This window comes from Equus przewalskii, chromosome 3, assembly GCF_037783145.1.
Source record: "Equus przewalskii isolate Varuska chromosome 3, EquPr2, whole genome shotgun sequence".
Lineage (NCBI taxonomy): Eukaryota > Metazoa > Chordata > Mammalia > Perissodactyla > Equidae > Equus > Equus przewalskii.
Genome location: NC_091833.1, coordinates 66,345,397 through 66,366,098, shown reverse-complemented (window position 1 = coordinate 66,366,098; position 20,702 = coordinate 66,345,397). Strand labels below are relative to the sequence as shown.

Below are 20,702 nucleotides of genomic sequence, written 5' to 3'. Positions count from 1 at the left end.
GGTTTTTCTCTGTATCTATGAATCTGTTTTGTTTTCTCTGTTTGTTTGTTTTGTTTTTTAGATTCCACATATACGTGAAATCATGTGGCATTTGTCTTTCGCTAGCTGACTTATTTCATTTAGCATAATACTCTCTAGGTCCATGTTGTGGCAAATGTCAAGATTTCATTTTTTTTACGGCTGAGTAATAACCCACACCACATCTTCTTTATCCATTCATCTATTGATGGACACTTAGGTTGCTTCCACATCTTGACTATTGTAAATAAGGCTACAGTGAACAAAGGGGATGCATATATCTTTTTGATATAGTGTTTTCATTTCCTTTGGCTATATATCCAGAAGTGGAATAACTGTATCATATAGTAGTTCTAATTTTTAATATTTTGAGGAATCTCCATATTGTTTTCCATAGTGGCTGCACCAGTTTACCTTTCCATCAATGGTGAATGAGGATTCCCTTTTCCCCACATCTTCACTAACACTTGATATTTCTTGTCTTTTTGATAATAGCCATTCTGACAGGCATGAGGTAGTACATCACTGTGGTTTTGATTTGCATTTCTCTGATTATTAGTGATGTTGCTCAACAGAGAATCAGCTTTTATGTTTATTGATATTTTCTATTTTATTTTAGTCTCAATTTCACTTTTTCCCACTCTGATCTTTATTATTTCCTTCCTTCTAACTTTGGGCTTTGTTTGTTCTTTTTTTCTAGTTCCTTTAGGTGTAAAGTTAGATTATTTATTTGCAATGTCTCTTGTTTCTTGAGATAGGCCTGTATCTTTCTAAACTTACCGCTTAGAACTGCTTTTGCTATGTCTCATAGATTTTGGAAAGTTGTGTTTCCATTTTCCTTTGTCTCAAAGTAGTTTTTGATTTCCTTTTTTATTTCTTCATTGACTATTGGTTGTTTAATAGCATATTGTTTAGTCTTCATGTGTTTGTGTTCTTTCCAGTTTTCTTCTTGTAATTGATTTCTAACTTCATAGTGTTGTGGTTGAAAAAGATGCTTGATATGATTTCAATCTTCTTAAATTTATTGAATCTTGTTTTCTGTCCTAACATGTGATCTATCATGGAGACTGTTGCATGTGCATTTGAAAAGAATATGTATTTTGTAGTTTGAGGATGGAATGTTTTGTAAATGTGTATTAAGTCCAGCTGGTCTATTGTGTCATTTAAGGCCAATGTTTCCTTATTGATTTTCTGTCTGAATGAGCTATCCATTGATGTAAGTGGGGTGATAAATTTCCTGACTATTATTGTATTACTGTCAATTTTTCCCTTTATGTCTGTTAGTATTTGCTTTATATATTTAAGTGTTCCTATAGTGGGTGCATAAATCATTATCTATGTTATATTCTCTTGGTGAATTGACCTGTTTATAATTATTTTGTGCGCTTCTTTGTCTTTTGTTTCAGACTTTGTTTTAAAGTCTATTTTGTCTGATATGAGTATTGCTATTCCTGCTATTTATTTCCATTTGCATGGAATATCTTTTTGCATCCCTTCATTTTCAATCTGTGTGTATCTTTAGATCTGAAGTGAGTCTCCTGCAGGTGGCATATAGATGAGTCTTAGGTTTTTCATCCGTTCACCCACCCTGTATCTTTTGATTGGAGCATTTAGTCTATTTTCATTTAAAGTAATTATTGATAAGTATGTGCTTATTGCCATTTTGTTAGTTGTTTTCTGGTTGTTTTTGTAGTTCTTCTCTGTTCCTTTCTTCTTCGCTGGTCTCTTTCCTTGTGGTTTGATGCATTTCTTTAGTGTTATGTTGGGTTCCTTTCTATTTATTTATTTTTGGATCTATTGTAGGTTTTTGTTTTATAGATACCATGAGGTCCATATATATCAACTTATATATACAGCAGTCAGTCTATTTCAAGATGATAGTGCTTAAGTTCAAATGCATTCTAAAAACAATATTTTTACTCCCATCTGACATTTTGTTTTTGATGTCAATTTTCTATCTTTTTATTTTGTGTATCCCTTAACTACTTATTGTAGTTAGAGTTGATTTTACTACTTTTATCTTTTAACTTTCATACTAGCTTTTTAAGTGGCTGATCTATACATTTATACATATTTTCCTTTACCAGTATAATTTTTTCCTTCATATATTTTCTTATTTCTGGACTTATTTCTTACATCTGGTCTTATTTCTTATTTCTAGAAGACTCTCTAACATTTCTTATACGGCTGGCTTAGTACTGATGATCTCCTTTAGTTTGTGCTTGTCTGGGAAACTCTTTATCTCTCCTTCAATTCTGAATGATAATCTTACCAGGTAGCGTATTCTTGATTGTAAGTCTTTTCCTTTTAGCACTTTAAATATATCATGCCATTCCTTACTGGCTTGCAAAGTTTCTGCTAAAAAGTCAGCTGATAGTCTTACGGGGGTTTCCTTTTATGTTACTTGCTGTTTTTCTCTAGCTGCCTTTATGATTCTTTATCTTTAACTTTTGCCACTTTAAATATAACATGTCTTAGTGTGGGCCTCTTTGTGTTCATCTTGTTTGGGACTCTCTATGCTTACTGGACCTAGATGTTTCTTTCCTTCTCCAGGTAAGGGAAGTTTTCCATTATTTCTTCAAGTAAATTTTCTGCCTCTTTCTCTCTTCTTCTATGGGACCCCTATAACATAAATGTTAGTATGCTTGATTTTGTCCTTGAGATCTCTTAAACTATCCTCATTTTTAAAAATTCTTTTTCTGTTTGCTGTTCTGATGGGGTAATTTCCACTATTTTCTCTTTCAGATTGCTAATTCATTCTTCTGTACCATCTATTCTGGTGTTGATTCTCTCCAGTGAACTTTTCATTTTAGTTATTGTATTCTTCAGCTCTGTTTGGTTCTTTCTAATATTTTCTAACGCTTTGTTGAAGTTCTCACTGTATTCCTCCATTCTTTTCCTAAGTTCAGTGAGCATTTTTATGACTATCCACTTTGAAGGCTGTATCAGGCAAATAACTTATCTCTGTCTCATTAGGGTTTTCTTCTGAGGTTTTATGTTTTTTCATTTGGAACATACTCCTCCATCTCCTCATTTTGTTGACTTTCTGTGTTTGTTTCTATGAATTAGACATAACTGCCTCCTATCCTAGTCTTGAAAGAATGACTTTGTGTGGAAGCATCCCCTGTGTAGACTGCATGTGCTGGGTAGTTTTGGCAGGACAGCTGGAGTGGGTGCAGTCCTGGGGGGGGACAGACTAGGGCATGCCATGCTGGGACCATGTTGTGGGGAGAGCTGGAGCTGGTGTGGGTCTGGTGCCTGAGGCACATTGAGGTGGCCTTAGCAGGCTCATTAGAGCATCTGGACCATGCTCCCAACTGTGCTATCAAGGTGGAGTGGTAACATAAAAAATGGCACTCTTCAGTTCCTCCAACCCCAAAGAGAGGTCCAGCAGAATTCTCTGCCTGTTTACCAGACACTCTAGGATTAGTACATGGATTTTCTTCCCATATACTCTAAGTGCTCTTTAGGCTACTATTTTTTGCTGTGCCCTAAGGCAGGCAAATCTGTGTGCAGGGCCCTCAGTGATATCCCTCCCTGCTGCAGGTTGCTCCATTTGGGGTGGAGTTCCTGTTGATACTGTGTCTCTGGCTTTCCTACTCATCTCTATATGGTCTCGCTATCACTTGTTGTATGGAAGCTGTTTAATCAGCCCTCAGTTCTTCTTCAGGAGGAATTGCTAATTTGCAGGTGGAGATTTGGTGTGTCTGTGGGAGGGAGTAAGTTCTGGGTCTTCCTATGCTACCACCTTGGACCCTCCAACAAATATATATTGCTGTATGTGAAATGACTTTCCAAAATTAAAAGAAATGAAAGGATTCTTTGGTCAACTATGATTGGACGTAGATTTATGAATCTGGCTATATGCTCTAAGAATTGCAAAGCAGATCATTTTTGACAAAGTCATTAATGAATTCGCAGAATTTACTTCATTAAGAAAACAGAAATAGTTTGGAATTTGGCTCAGGTAGTGTATGTAGAGCTTCATTATGCTTCAGACTAATGTATATGTTTAAGGTTCCCCCTTCCCCCTACCCCTTGCTGTTTTCAAAAAAGTACATTACAGTAATGAAAGCATTAATGCGTTTATTTTTTTCTCGTTTGTACATTATGATTTATTTTTTACTTTATAGTGGCATGATTATTTATTAAAAGTTTAATAAAAGAAAATATTCATTGTCTATTTCTTTTCTGGATGTTATTATTTTAATAGTTTCATTAGCGATTATTGCTGAAAATAATTTTGTTATATAGAAATCTCTTCTATGCGTCACAAGTGCTAAGTGTGCCTTGTTTCCATCCAACTGTTTAAACATATCTTTTGTCAGGCAGAAGAACTGTGCTTAACTTTCTTTCTTTCTTCTCTGTGATTTGCTTTGTAGGTTGTTTTTTGACTCCAAAGGCTCTGATTACCAATATTTAAGGGCAAGCTTTGGCGATCTTTTTGCTATTTCAAATACTTTCTCATGCATAAGATTTAAAATTTGCTGCACACGATGTTTGGCTCTTTATTTCATCTGCAATTTATTCTTCTATGTTATTTGAGGGAAGAATCGATAAAAAGATTATATAAGTTTCTGGTTTTGCTATCCTCAGTATCACGGGTATTAAAAGAGTTGCAAGTATCTGACATGACAAAGTAAGGCCAAGAAATGGGAGATCTTATTGTGGGAGGAGGGAAATCTAACACTGTAATCCAGCGGGACTGGACTAAAGTTACTGGGCCCCACCTATCATTCCTACTCTCTCCTTTTATTTTGTGTCTTACTATCCAATTATAAAAGGTCGTTCAATAAAGCAAGAATGGTAATTCAAGCATATCCAAGACTTTGTGTGGACAATATCTTTAGTCATTTTAACCAAAGATTTTACTGGTTTCATAGCTTTAGGTAAGAAACCCCAGTTAGGGCCATTGAGAATTTGTGAAACAAAGAAAAGTTACACAAAGGAATGTTTTGTGCTTCATGAGGTTGTAAACTGTAAATCCCCATGCCCCACAAAGGACTTACCTAAACACTGTGTTAAAAGACTGGACCAAATGACTGGACCAAACTTTAACTTGACTTCCACCTGTACTAGGTCGTGGCTTGTGTCTCTAAAGATGACCCCAGCCCCTATGCTGAGTCTTTGCTCAAGAAAATGTGATCCTGACAAACCACAAAATGTACATTGTCCAACTCACCTCACCAAACCACTTTCAGTAATTTTCCACTTACCCCTTTCTGTAATTTTCCATTTCTACACATCCTCCTAGTCTCTTCTTTGTTCTCTCCTTTTCATTTCCCCATAGTCCCCTTTTGTTACCTATCTGTTCTCCCTTTAAAAACCTCAGTCACCTTTGTCTTGGCTGTAGGTATTTGGCTCCTTTTACTCGCATGGGCTACTCAATCCAAGGGCTTTATAGGCTGGTCACGATGAATCGTTGATAAACACGTAGCATTCTCTTTATAGCTGAAGAAAAATCAAATAGACATCAATTTATAGAACAAACTAGAAAAGATAAATATGTGAGATTCTTGTGCAGATAGGAAAAATGAGTGCCACATAAAGGTGGCAGAAAAACATTATTTTCTTCAGAGATGATTATAGAGATCTTAGTTTATGGGCTAGAATTTATTGAATGCTTAGGATTTCAAGTTATGAAAAAAGAATTTGGAAGAGGACAAGTATTTCTAGCCTAGAGAATAGAATGAGTTAAGTCCCAAAGCAAAAGAAAAGAAAGGAAAAGAAAAGAAAAGAAAAAGAAATACAAATTTGGGCATGCAAAGCTTGAATTATCCAGTAAGGAATTGTTAATAGACCTAGTGAACAAGTTTTAAAACACCGTTATAATCCAGGGATAGGAGGCAAGTCCACGATGAGGTTCCTGGACATGTCCAGGCAGGGCTGATGAGGAGTTAGTATTGACCAGGAATTGGTATTGACCTTGTATCAGTGAATTAGTGGTTAAAAATGTGGACATGGATTGCCCTGGTTTGAATCCTGACTCTGACACTTCTCTGTTGTCTGCTTTTTTATCCTTTCTGTTACTCAAGTTTCATTGTTAAATGGACCTTTCTCACTGGATTATTGTGAGGAATAATGTATTGATTCTTTAGAGTTATTCATACCATATAGTAGCCTCTGTTTGCTATTATTATTGTTGTTTTTCTTGTTAGGATTGTCATTTTAGAATCTGGAAAGTGCTCAACATTTTACCCTCAGGCATTGCAGTGCATTTGTTTCTAATGTTGAAATGATTGTGAACTAACAGACAAGGAAGAAGGATGAATAAAGAGATATGGCTTATGAACTCTAAATCACGAAGTGTTGTATAGCAGAGCACTGTCGCAATAACATTGGAGGTAACATGTCTCCCTGTTCTGTAAAAAACACAGTGGCAGCACTAGGTTTTTGAGAGGAGGGCAGTCATCCTAAAACAGTTTTATAATATGAGAGGGAAAGGCTATAATGTAGAAGTTACATAATACATGCAAAGAACTTAGACAATATGTAGCATATCATAAATATCTAATATGTATCAGCTAATAAAGAAACAATCTTCATTTTTTGACACCAGCTTTACATTACTAAAAATTTAAAAAGTATAAGAAGACATTGATACTAAAGAGATATACTTTTACATAAAACCACCAAATGATACATTCTTTAAAAGAAAAAAAAGAAAATGTGCTTCTCATTGTGCTCATTTAGGATGAATAATAGTAGTGCTAAAATTAAAATTAAATCGCAATACTTTTAAAACACAAATGTCCACTGTGCCATTATTACCAATATTTTCTTACACAAAATGTTTTATTTCCAAAGTAATCATGAAGCAAAAGGGGCAAGTATATACATAATAAGTATGATAATAATAGTAACAGTATAATTGAAATTAATGCGTATCCTGAAATAATTTGGAAACTAAATATGTCTGGCTTCAGTAAATTTGGCTTTTAAAAAGGAACATTCCAGTACATCTCTTCCAAGTCATTTACTTTTTGATTTTACAATTCTTTCAAATAAGACAGAAACAAGCACAACCCAAACAACTAAGACTATGCCTACATTTATAAGTAGTATCCACACAGTTTTAACTGGGTAAGTTTGAAAGTCCAAGTTGTTTACCATTTATCAGGGATGAGATCAAAACATTAGCATAGAAAATTTTGGAAGTGTTAAATGTAATGGGAATTTGAGATTGAATTATTTTCATATTATTTACTGAAAATAAATCATTTTAGAAGAGTTTAAAACATTTGATGAGTTCCTATCCTGAAAGAAAGCCATAACTGCAGATTAGTACTCTTATAACATTCATGGTTCCCTACCTCAACTTTGTTCTCAACGTTTCCTCTTAATCCTTGGGTCACTATTTCAGTGATTCTTCTCATTGTATTAATTGGCTATTTCAAAATTTCTCCACTATCTTTAAACATCTGACAAACCTTTCCCCTAAAACCACTAAAAAAACTTAATGTGACACTCACAATGGGTTATTGATGACTGTCTTCAAAGGATTGAATAAATGTTACTCATCATTGTGTTTATGTCTAGACCCATTGCTGCCCCCACAGCCTTCATATAAGAACCTCTCTAGAAGTAATATCTAGTAAAAAAAATTATTATACTCACGAACAATCATTAATGATTCACTTCAATGCACTGAGCAAATCTATACTTGACATTGTCTTCAATGCAACAGCTGCTGCCTTGGCCTCCATGTGAGCAATGTTATCGTGTTGATCCACAAACAAAGGAACGCCCACCATAGGGATACCATGGTAGATTGCCTTATAGATGCTATTGGTTCCACCGTGAGTTGTAAAGGCTTTGGTTTTTGGATGACCTGGGATTGAGTGAATTTTGGGAAAACTATTAATTATAAGTTTTAGAAATAAAATGAGAAATGGGTATTATAAGACACTGAAAGAGGCAATCTTTTTAAGATAGATTATTATATACTTGAAACTGCATTTAAATTGCTTTCAGAACTCAGAGCAATAAATACCTAAATTTGCTGGAGAGGTAAGTGAAGACTACATGAAAGAAGTGGTGTGTCACTTGAACTTCAAAAATGAATACAAGATTGGCAGGTGAACAAATTGAAAGAATATTCAGAATAAAAGAAATAACATGTGCAAGAAAAGAAGAGGGCACGTTAGAAACATAGTCTCTTAAAGAAATAGTGAAGTTATTGAGTCTGATATGAAGGGTGCCAAGACAGCAGGAAGGGTGATATTATTGATCCTGGAACCAGAGGAAAGAAAAGCTACATTTTATCATGAAATGTATTATCACTTCATTGTAGATTTTTTTTGTATAAAAAATGAAGAATCACTGGTACTAAAAGAGGAGCTATTATTTTTCAGTAGCATTTGAAATATCCCTACAAGTAGGGGAAAAGATAGATGTAAGGAGAGAATTCAGAGATAGAGCAACAATCCAAGAAGTTATTGAAAAATTCACTGGAAGTAATTACACATGAAATAAAGATATTTTCATTCTGGCCATAAGGAATGTGTCTTTGTATAACAAAATGCTGACTGTTATATTTTATCCTTTTTTTCCCCAGGTCTGGAAATAAATATAAAGAACTTAAGTTTTATTTTTGAGTATTTCAATAATAAGTGCTCATTAAATTTGTTTCCTGTTGAACTATTGTCACTCTGCTTAGCTGTTACTCATGTTTTTAGTATTTGTCCTCCTGAGTCTTACCAAGAAGGTCATTCTGGAGGATCCACTGATGAAGCTGAAGTATTGGATCCTAAGGTGTCTGGTTTCTCACCATCAAATCTCCATAGAACCTGTTAGAGTAAAGAAAATATCTTATTCCATGAGTCAAATTTCAAAGTTATAGCAGTTAGAATTCCAAAGAGATTAAAAGACATCTAGTTAAATGCCTTCAACATGGCGGATGAGGAAATGAGGACAAGAGATGTTAGATAATGAGAACCATGAAAACACTGATGTAAGAGGAATACTCAGATGTACTTATTATGTTCGACCAGGTTTGAAATGCAATCATGGCATTTTACACGTAGCACAGAGAAATCGTAGTGACATAGATAATCAATGACAACTTCAAATATTAAGGAAATTGTTAGGCAGTCATGATGCTAGTGTTAAAAACAGTGGCAAATTACTAATAATCTGCACATTTATTTTGCTTCATGTACTTGTTCTCATTTTCTAAATTTAATATTAACCTTTTTATTGCCTTCTGTTATTGAAGCAAGTTTACTTATAGCCACTTGGTCCTTAAGTTATTATATTAGACTTTTACATATTTTAATTATAAAAGGCTAGTCTGTGCAATCAGACACTAGTGAGAAATAAGTATTTCCACTTATTAATACTTTATTAATAATTAATTCATTCTGCTTAGGAAGTAAGTATAACTTCTTTTAGATTATAAATTATTAAGCACTACCTCCAAGAAAAATTCAGTTGGTAATATTTGACATGAATCCAGAGCATTATTACTGTTGCTAGGTTTGGAAATTGTTTAAATTTAGAACAGGAGAGCTTGCGGGTAATTTATAAATAATGATATGGCTGTTGAAAAAATTCCAAAATTGTGATGCTAAAATTTATTCAACTGACACTTAACACTTCAACAATGAAGCACAAAGCACTGACAGCATTGATTAATATGGTTTATATGCCCAGTACCAAAAGAAGCTACCAATTTTGGCATTCCCAAGAAATCCTCATAAACTGGATTACAATTTACTAGTGTTTACATTCTATTTGCTATGTGAATGTAAAGTAACTTTAGGTTCTCAGAAAAAAAATAGCATAGATGATTAGGATAAGACTATATCAGATAGAAAACTAAAAAGTAGTTCACAAATGTACAAAGACCCCAGGTGTATTTTATATATTACAAAAACTTAAAACTATATTTTATGGAGATGGAGGCATCTGAACCTTTTCCATGCCAGTCTTTCTTCTACCTGACTCCTTATATTCCCTTCTCCTTCCTCAGTCAGGATGAGTAGTTAATTTAATAGGTTAGGAGCAGAGTCTATTAGGGGCCAGATTTTATAATGCACAGAGTTCACCTTAAGGGCGGGACCCATATTCACCATTTCACTTTTATCTTTGTGCTTCAGACTTTCCCAGGGCCCAATCAAACAGAGCAAGTCTATTTTTCTCTTTCTCTAAATTGTCATGGCTGGCTTAGGTGCCTGGAGGCAGCTTGGTGAGCTCTGGCCATCCTTATTCTCAGTAGAAGCCTGAAAATTATGAAATTTAGGGTAAGTAAAAGAGGTTAGGATTGCATGGCAAGTGCAAATTGCATGATACATTCAGACATTTATCAATGCTGCTTAGCGTTATTGTCCTAGTACAGTTACTTTTAAAATTTAACTCCTTTCTGAGAACTTCTGTAGTGTGTACAGTGCCCTCAGGAATCCTGCAAGAAAAAGGAACAAATTATAGGGCAGAATATGGTGATTTCTGTACCTACCCACAATACCATTATAATACCAGAACTTCACACTACACCTCTTAAATATATTTCTTTTTTATCACAATGTTAATGCCAAAGTTATTGTCAATCAAAAATACCCTTTGTACTACTTTAGCACCTGCTATGCATATTTTGGTTTTTAAACTGATGTCTGAGATATGTTAGAATGATCATAACAGTTTACCTTTCTTGCAGGAAATGTTTGTAATCAGACTCTTTACAGAGTTTAGCAGACTCATTAAGTTGTTGTCCTCTAGAAGGTACTTTATGTACCTTTTGTGGAATCTGGGCAAGGGCTGATGAAATCACAGTGGCCCTTTCTTCTGTCATGTTACTGACTATTGACCCCAGAGTAAATAGCACAGTACCATTTTCTCCAGAACTCTGGGCAAACTGTTCCATTTCCTGTGAAGAAAGAATTTACACTATCACAAAAGAACAACAGCATAGCAAACACTATTGAAAGGACTGCTATAAACAGCTAAAGAGAGAAAATCAAATATAAATAGGAATTATTAAAGCAGTGACTGTTTTATTTTTATTGTGGTAAAATACACATAACATAGAATTTACCTACTTAACCATTCCTAAGTGTACATTTCAGCAGTGTTAATCTGGAGAACTCTTTCGTCTTGTAAAACTGGGAGTCTATGCTCATTAAAAACCTCTTCATTTCCCCTTTCCTCAACCCCTGGCAATCATCATTCTACTTTTTGTTTCTATTAATTTGGCTAGTCTAGATACCACATATAAAGTAAAGTGTATGGTGTTTGTCATTTTGTGACTGACATTTCACTTAGCATAAAGTTCATCTATGTTGTAACATGTCAGAATTTCCTTCCTTTTAAAGGCTGAGTAATGTTCTGTTGTTTGTATATGTCACATTTTATTTATTGCTTTATCTGTTGATGGCCACTTGGGTTGCTTCAATCTCTTGGCTCTTGTGAATAGTGGTGCTATGAACATGAGTGTGCAAATATCTCATTGGAATCTTAATTGCAATCTTGGGATATACACCCAGAAGTGGAATGCCTGGTGTGGGGGACTGGAATTGGCCACCCCAAGATATGTTTGTTTGGCATGAGGATTATTTTGGGCCGGTTACTTTTAAAAAACTGCAGACATGAGAGAAACTCTGACAAGTAGGATTTACCCTTTGTTAAGAGACATTTACATTTGTAAAGAAAATCTTCATCTATAAAGGTGTCTGTCTCTCCTGTACCAGGAAGAAGGGGGGACGACCTTATCTCTAGAAACTCTTATCAATACAGAAGGCAAGGACTTAAATCTGCATAATAACCTTACTCTTGTTTACTGTGCTTTTCTGATAATCTCCCATAACTGACCCCCCCCACCCCCCAACATCCTCCTTTGCCTTTAGCTGAGGAGGGTATTTAAGATGAGAACCTCTACCATTTTGGCAAGTTGCTCAGCTTGCCTGAGTCTCTCCCATGTACACATGTTATAAAGCTTTGTTTAATTTTCTCCTGTTATTCTATCTCACGTGAGTTTAATTTGTAGTCTGGCCAGAAGGACCTAGATTGGGTAAAGGAAATGTCTTCTTCCTCTACACTGGCTCATATGATAATACTATTTTTAATTTTTTGAGGAAACTCCACATTGTTTTTAGTAATGGCTGTTTTTTAACAGACCTAATCTCTTAGGTTCTTGGGAAGGAGACGTGATACAAGGTTAATTTCCTCTATTATGCATATTTGTGCAAATGTGTGTGTGTGTATGAGCAAGCAATGAAATAGAGACAGCACACAGTAGTGTAGTGAGGGGGAGGTACTGTTAGACAATAATATACCCAGACTCTTCACCAATAATGTTAGTAATTACTAATGTAGATTTTTGGAAGGAGGCTATACCGCAGGATCTTAACTCATCTTTAATTCTTTATCATTACAATTATACTAAATCATTTTTGTTTTTTCTAGGCAGGATTTCTAGAAAATTATTTTGTTTTAGTCATTGGTCTTTCATTTCTCTATCAGCGCTAAGAAATAGTTATTATTAGGATGACTTTATGTCTATCATTCTGTCAGCTCCATACTCCTTTATACGTTACCTTAAATTTTATCAAAATCTCCCAAGCTGTCTCCCTAAATTACTAATTGCTAACATTAAGGAGTCTGGTATTGTAATTTGGAATTTCTGTGAAATAGTTCTATGAGTCCTATTTATAATCCAGAAATATACTTCTGTAGTTACGTATTTGAGTGACCATGTTGCTGGGTTTGTTGACATATGACATCTTTTGCCCTGAAATAATATTGTATAATAGATGTCCTAGTAGAATGTGCTATGTGTTAACTGGCTGTGAGGGGCCCTCATCTTCACCTCCCCGAGTCCCTCAGAGAGTGGCTGCCTCACAGAAGGAGAGGCACAGCAGGGCTTTCTGCAGCAGAGAGCTGGTCACCCTCCTGAGTAGCTCAGTTCAAACTATATAAAGCTCCTGGTGAATCTGTGTTTGCCTGGAATTGCTTCAGAATTATTTTGCTTTGTGGTTCCTGATCTTTGCCAATTTAAAAACTTTTATTACCTGCTATGTTAGAATAATCCCACATTGCTCAATGTACTCTCCTACCAAAATAAGAATGTAGAGGAGCAAAAGTTTCCTGTGTATCTGGTCAAAACCGTATTCTCATCTTTTTTTTTTTTCTTCCAGTCCTTCTGTTTTAAGTCCATATTTGTCCTTTTCTCTCTGGAACATAATGACATAACCTTCCAACATAAAAAGTATACTTTCTGATCCTAATAACTGTCATAAAACTTTTTTTCAAAAGTATTTTTATAGAAAAAAGGAAACAGGACAATGTCTGCAAACTTTGATTTTGCAGACTTTGTTGCAAAAAAAAGAAAAGAAAAAAGTTAGCTGTTTTTCGATGTTTTGTATCATTGGCTTGCTGCCCAAAGCTTCTTCATCCGTGATGTGTACGATGGTTCCCTACAATATGTAATAATACATCCTGTTTACAGATTCATCTCTGATGCGAATTGGTCATTGTCATTCTGTGACATCATTATGAAAATAATATAAGCTTACTTCAAGAAAGTTTGCAAAAGTATGAAAAATTATAAGAAAGGAAATAAAATTTACTTATCTTCTCTATCCAGGGATATCTCTGGTTAAAATTTGTATGCATTTTTTATTGAAATATTTTTGAAATATATCATTGTGTAATTTAAGGTGCACAACATGTTGACTTGATACATTTATACATTGTAATATGATTGCCATTGTAGTGATAGTTAGCACCTCTATCACACCACATAATTATCTTTTTTTTTGTGGTTGAAATAATTAAGGTCTAGTCTTTTCTCAAGTTTGATGATTATAATACAACATTGTTGTTATATTCACTGTACTGTGCATTAGCTCTCTAAGACTTCTTTACTACAAGTTGCAAGTTTGTACCTTTAAACAATATTTCTCCTATATCTCCACCACTCATCCCCTGGTAACCACCATATTACTCTCTGTTTTTATGAGTTTAGCTTTTTTAGATTCCATATATAAGGGACATCATACAGTATTTGTATTTCTCTGTCTTTTAAAAAAGATAAACAAAATTGGGAAACCTTCAGTTAGACTAAGAAAAAAGGAGTCTCAAATAAATAAAACTAGAAATGAAAAAAGAGACATTCATCTAATAATACAGAAATACATAGACTCATGAGAGACTACTATGAACAATTATATGCCAAAAAATTGGATAATTTAGAAGAAATGAATAAATTCCTAGAAACACACAACCTACCAAGACTGAATCATGAAGAAGTAGAAAATCTGAACAGATCATTAATGAGTAAAGAGACTGAGTCAATAATCAAAAACCTCCCAAGATAGAAAACCCCAGGAACAGGCAGCTTCACTGGCAAATTCTACCAAACATTTAAAGAAGAATTAACCCCAATCTTTCTCAAATTGCTCCAAAAAATTGAAAAGGAGGGAGCACTTCCAAGCTTATTCTATGAAGCCAGCATTACCCTAATACCAAAGCCAAATAAGGACACTACAAGAAAAGAAATCTATAGACCAATATTCCCGATGAATATAGATGCAAAAATTCTCAACAAAGTATCAGCAAACCAAAATCAAGAGCACATTAAAAGAATTAGACAGCGTGACCAAGTAGGATTTATCCCTGGGATGCAAGGATGGTTCAATATATGCAAATCAAAAATGTAATACATCACATTAATAGAATGAAAGATAAAGATAACATGATCCTCTTAATAAAGGCAAAAAAATCCTTTGACAAAATACAACATCCTTTCATGATAAAAACACTTAACACATTGGGTACAGAAGGAAAATACCTCAACATAATAAAAGTCATATATAACATGCACACAACTAACATTATGGTAAATGGTGAAAAATTGAAAGCTTTTCTTCTGAAATCAGGAAGAAGACAAGGATGCCCACTCTCACACTCTAATTCCATACAGTAGTGGGAGTCCTGGTTGGAGCATCTAGACAAGATAAAGAAAAAAAAAAGGCATCCAAATCAGAAAGAAAGAAGCAAAATTTTGGCTTTTTGGAGACACTATGATTTCATTTATAGAAAATCCCAAAGACTCACCCAAAAACTTTTAGAACTAATCACAAATTCAGTAAAGTTGCCAGATATAAAATCTACATACAGAAATCCATTACATTTATAAACACTTGGTAGTGAAACATCTGAAAAAGAAATAAAACTCCCATTCACAATAGCATCAAAAACAATAAAATACCTAGGTATAAATTTAACCAAGGGAGTGAAAGATCTGTACAACAACAAATAAAATACTTTGTTGAAACAAATAGAGGAAGACACAAATGGAAAGATATCCTGTCTTCATGAATCAGAATTAATATTGTTAAAATGTCCATTCTACTCGAAGCCATTTATAGATTCAATGCAATCCTTATCAAAATTCCAATGGCATTCTTTACAGAAATAGATCAAAAAATCCTAAAATTTTCATGGAACCACGAAAACCACAAATAGTCAAAGCTACTCTAAGAAAGAAGAACAAGGGGCTGCCCCGTGGCCGAGTGGTTAAGTTCGCGTGCTCTGCTGCAGTGACCCAGGGTTTCGCTGGTTCGGATCCTGGGCGCGGACATGGCACCACTCATCAAGCCATGCTGAAGCAGCATCCCATGTGCCACAACTAGAAGGACCCACAACTAAAATATACAACTATATACTGGGGGGATTGGGGGAGAAAAAGCAGTAAGAGAAAAAAAGGAAAAAAAAAAAGAAGAACAAAGCCAGAGGCATCACGCTTTCTGATTTCAAACTATACTACAAAGTTGCAATAATTAAAATGGTATGATTACTGGCATAAAAATAGACATATAGACCAATGGAACAGAATACAGAGTCCAGAATTATATGGTCAACTAACATTTGACAAGGAAGCCAAGACCATGCAATGGGGAAAGGATAATCTCTTCAACAGATGGCGTTGGGAAAACTGGATAAATACATGCAGAAAAATGAATGGACCCCTATCTTACACCACTCACAAAAATTAACTCGAAATAGGTGAAAGACTTAACTATAAGGCCTGATACCATAACATTCTTAAAAGAAAACACAGGGAAGAAGCTCCTAGACATTGGTATTGGCAATGATTTTTTTCAATACGACACCAAACCCACAAGCAACAAAAGCAAAAATCAATTGGGACTACATCAAACTTAAAAACTTCTGCAAAACCAAAGAAAGAAACAACAAAATAAAAACTCAACCTACAGAATGAGAGAATATTTTTCAAACCATATACAGATTAAGGGGTTATTATCTAAAATTATGTAGAACTCATACAACTCAATAACAAAAAACAAAATATCCAATTAAAAAATGGAAAGAGGAAATAAATAGATATTTTTCCAAAGAAGATATTCAAATGGCCAACAGGTACATGAAAAGATGCTCAATATCACTAATCACCAGGGAAATGCAAATCAAAACCAAAATGAGATATTGCCACTAACCTGTTTGAATGGCAACCATCAAGAAGACAAAAGTGTTGGAGATAATGTGGAGTCCTCAGGGCATAATTCTGGGTCCTTATTTTCTCTCTGGTTTGGAGTTTTTATGAATTGTTTGATGCTAGAATGGTTTTTGCACACGCTATTATTTGGTTGCAGTTACAGCCTCGTGCCACTAGATGGAGGTCAAGAGCTGCGTATTCTGAGCCCTCTGCCTTCACCCGAGATGGCGGGCATAGCGCCAACTGGGGGAGGAAGGGGCACCTTCTCTCGCGCCCAGACCCAGTTTCCCAATCAGCTTTCGCTATCTGCTCTCCTGGGGTCTTGGCTTGCTGAGGTCACCCCACGTGAAAGCTTTCCCCCGTTAGAGGGCTTCCATCTGGGCTGCATGGCTGTGGGAGTCCTGGGTGATCCTGCAGATGTGTGGTCCCTCCCCCACTCCTTCCCTCTCGAGCCTCCTGTGGCAGCGATCCCAGTCTCTAGGGGAGGGAGCGAAGATCTCTCTTACCCTGTTCCAGCTCCTCTGAGGGGAGCCCCAGCCTCTCCGTCCTCCGTCATTTGGCTACTGTGGGTCTCTGAGGATTGCCGTGCTATTACGATATTGTTCTGTTGGAACACGGTTGCTCTATTTTGTTGTATGTTGGAGGGGAGAGAGTCCTGGGCAAGCTCACTCCTCCATGATGCTGAAGTCCCATGTAATCAAACATTTTAAATGAAGAATGCAGAATCGTTCCTAATGAAAATACAAGGTAAACAAAGCACAACAAATAAGAAAGAATAGGTTACCTTAGACAGGGGTTTTCAGGTTTGCAGTGGAGTCCACCACCAATTTCAAAATGTGGTAAGAGTGCGTGGGGAAATTCAAATCCCGATAGATTCGAATGAGTCATGTTTCAGCTTTCCTCATTAACACAGATAACGTAGTGGGTCTTCCTGAAGGGAAAAGCAAAACAAAACAAGTGTTAGATGAAGTGAAATATTGTCATGAACATACCAGGTAATTTTCTGAAAGGAGCTTGGAAAGTTGTAGCCAAAGATATTTGCAAGTGTTCTTTCATAAAGCAAATATAAAAATGTGTGTATGTGTATAATATATATATATATATAATTTAAATGTATAACGTATATGTTGTGTATATCTGTATAGGTCTATATGTAGATCTCTATATATATATGAAAAGAAAAGAGGGAGAAATGTGAGAGGAACCTTCGACCATTTCTAATGTCATATAAGTGCATTCACAATTATAGACAATTATTAAATATAATTCACATGGAGAAAGGAGCCAAGAACATGAAATGGAGAAAGGAAAGTCTCTTCAATGAATGATGTTGGTAAAACTGGACAGCCACATGCAAAAGAATGAAAGTAGACCATTATCTTGCACCATACACAAAACTTAACTCAGAATGTATTAATGACTTGAATGCAAGATCTGAAATCATAAAACTCCTAGAAGAAAATATAGACAGTACACTTTTTGACACCAGTCTTGGCAGCATCTTTTTGAATACGATATCTACTCAGGCAAGGGAAACAAAAGGAAATATAACCAAATGTGTCTACATCAGACTAACAAGCTTCTGCAAGGCAAAAGAAACCATGAACAAGATGCAAAGACAACCCACCAACTGGGAGAAAATATTTGCAAATCATACATTCTATGCAGAGTTAATTTTGAAAATATATAAAGAACTCACACAACTCAACAAGAAAAAAAATGGACAAAGGATATGAACAGACATTTCTCCAAAGAAGATATACAGATGGCCAAAAGACACAGGAAAAGACATTCAACATCACTAATTATTAGGAAAATGCAAATCAAAACTACCAGGAGCTATCACCTTACACCTATCAGAATGGTTATAATTACCAAGACAAGAAATAATAAATGTTGGAGAGGATATGGAGAAAAGCGAACCCTCATAGACTGCTGATAGGAAGGCAACTGGTTCAGCTACTATGGAAAACAGTATGGAGATTTCTCAAAAAATTAAAAATAGAAATATACAATCCAGCTATCCCACTACTGGGTATTTCCCCAAAGAACTTGAAATCAACAATCCAGAGAGATTTATGCACCCCTATGTTCATTGCAGCATTATTCACAATAGCCAAAATGTGGTAGCAACCTTTCTACGGATGAATGGATAAAGAAGATGTTGTATAAATATATTTGTCTGACTTATTTCACTTAGCATAAGACCCTCAAGCTCCACCCATGTTTTTGCAAATGGCATGATTTTGTCTTTTTTTAGCATTTGGGTAGTATTCCATTGTATATATACCACATCTTCTTTATCCATTCATCCATTGATGGGCACTTAGTTTGCTTCCAAGTGTTGGCTATTGCGAATAGTGCTGCAATGAACATAGGGGTGCATAGATCTTTTCAAATTAGTGTTTTCATGATCTTTGGATAAGTACTCAGAAGTGGAATAGCTAGATCATATGGTATTTCTATTTTTAATTTTTTGAGGAATTGCCACACTGTTTTCCATGCTGGCTGCCCCAGTTTGCATTCCCACCAGTAGTGACTGAGGAATGCACTAATCAAGTGGATAAAATTTCCTAAATCTTACGTTGATACTTGTGCTAGAAATATATGCATACCTCCTAAATTTATGTCTTCATTCATCAAGACATTTTGTGAGGTTTCTAGTGACTTAAGTTCAAAAAAAGTTCAGTAAGATGGATATGTAATTGCTTAGAGAAGTCCTAAGTGCTTCAATTGGAGGTTTATATCTTCCTGATGTGTCCTGCACTAGTAACGGGCCAAAGGGTTCTAACCGACGCTACAATATAAGCCTTTCCTAATATTTATGAGATTGACAGATCATTTTATATTTTCATTTCACCATTCCACTGATAAAAGATAAATTCCTTTGACTTTATATTTATACAAACTCACCTTCCAAGCCAGTAGGAAAATTAGGACTTCACACTGCAAACTAAAAACTTGACTGACTTAGTGCTTTGCTGTAAAACTGACCCCAGTTTTTCTCATTAAATGTTTGGAACCAAAAAGTCAAAATAAATCACTTATATCAAATTTTTTACCCTCTCCTTGAATGTCATTTGATATCTTAATTCTGATGTAACAACAGGTACGTAGGACAGTGGGAATGGAAGTCCTCCACTATACTTTTCAATCATATAGCATGGAGAGAACTGGAGATGGTACACCAAAGCTATTTTAAGCAGTTCAGCTAGCAGCTCACCACGGGATCCAATGGCATCTGCAAGAATGACATCAAACTTTGATTCTTGTAGTTTTGTTATACGTTTCTTACTCAACATGACATTTTTACAGGAGTTTTCAAAAATATTAGAATATTCCCAAAATAATTTTCCCATTATTGGAAAATGCATCCAAAATGTATCTTTGGGGACATGTATCTATTTCCTGACTCATTGCATGAAAGCATTCTCCAAATAATCTTCAGTGAAAGATGTAGAAAATATCTCACATTTAATACCAGATGGGTTTTTGAGATCAAGAAGAAGGGATGATCTCAGAGCAGTACCTCCTGACCCCTCCTGACAAGTTCATCCAGAATTGCTTTTAAGTTGATCCAATGACTATATTCCATTGACCCCACCAACACCTTTCCACTACTCCCAGGAGTAAAGTAACAATTGAGCTGTAGCAGCGGTAGAAGTGAGATCCTGTTCAGAGATATCCTGGTCATATGCAATACTTCCTTTAACTTGCTGTTCCCTCCTGCCATTGTTTATGCTTATATCCAAGGTACAATGATTCAGGAAGTTAAAATATAACTCCTGTACCTCAAAGTAAATATATTATATGAACAGACAGAAGCTGTGGAAAGCAGATGAAAAGGCAAAGTGTAGAAGACTTCATGATTACACAGTGTGTTTAATATTGTTTTATGACTACCAATTTTATCACCCAGCTAGGAGTCAATGACCTTACACATGCAAATCAACTATATTATGTAAGACATAAGATTAGTGTGAAGACGTGGTAAGTGGGAGGTTCTTGTGTCTGCAGTCTCCCTGACACAGAAGTAGAGATAAGGTGACATCAGCAAGATGGAGGGTTAGGAGGTCCCAACACTAGTGTTCCCTACAAAAACAACAAAAACAATAAGTAGACAACTACAAACCAATGAAAATTAATTTGAGAAAGCTCTGGACCACAATGAAGAAGCAGCAAAAATCCAACAGCGCTCAAAAACTGAGGATGGCCATGTAGAAACATGTAG

The 20,702-nt window shown here is 35.4% G+C and overlaps 1 pseudogene; it reads right to left on the bottom strand.

Moving 5' to 3' along the window:
* Positions 1-5,350: 5,350 nt before the first annotated feature.
* On the bottom strand, positions 5,351-20,204 carry LOC103552794 (UDP-glucuronosyltransferase 2B31-like; annotated as a pseudogene).
* Positions 20,205-20,702: the final 498 nt, after the last annotated feature.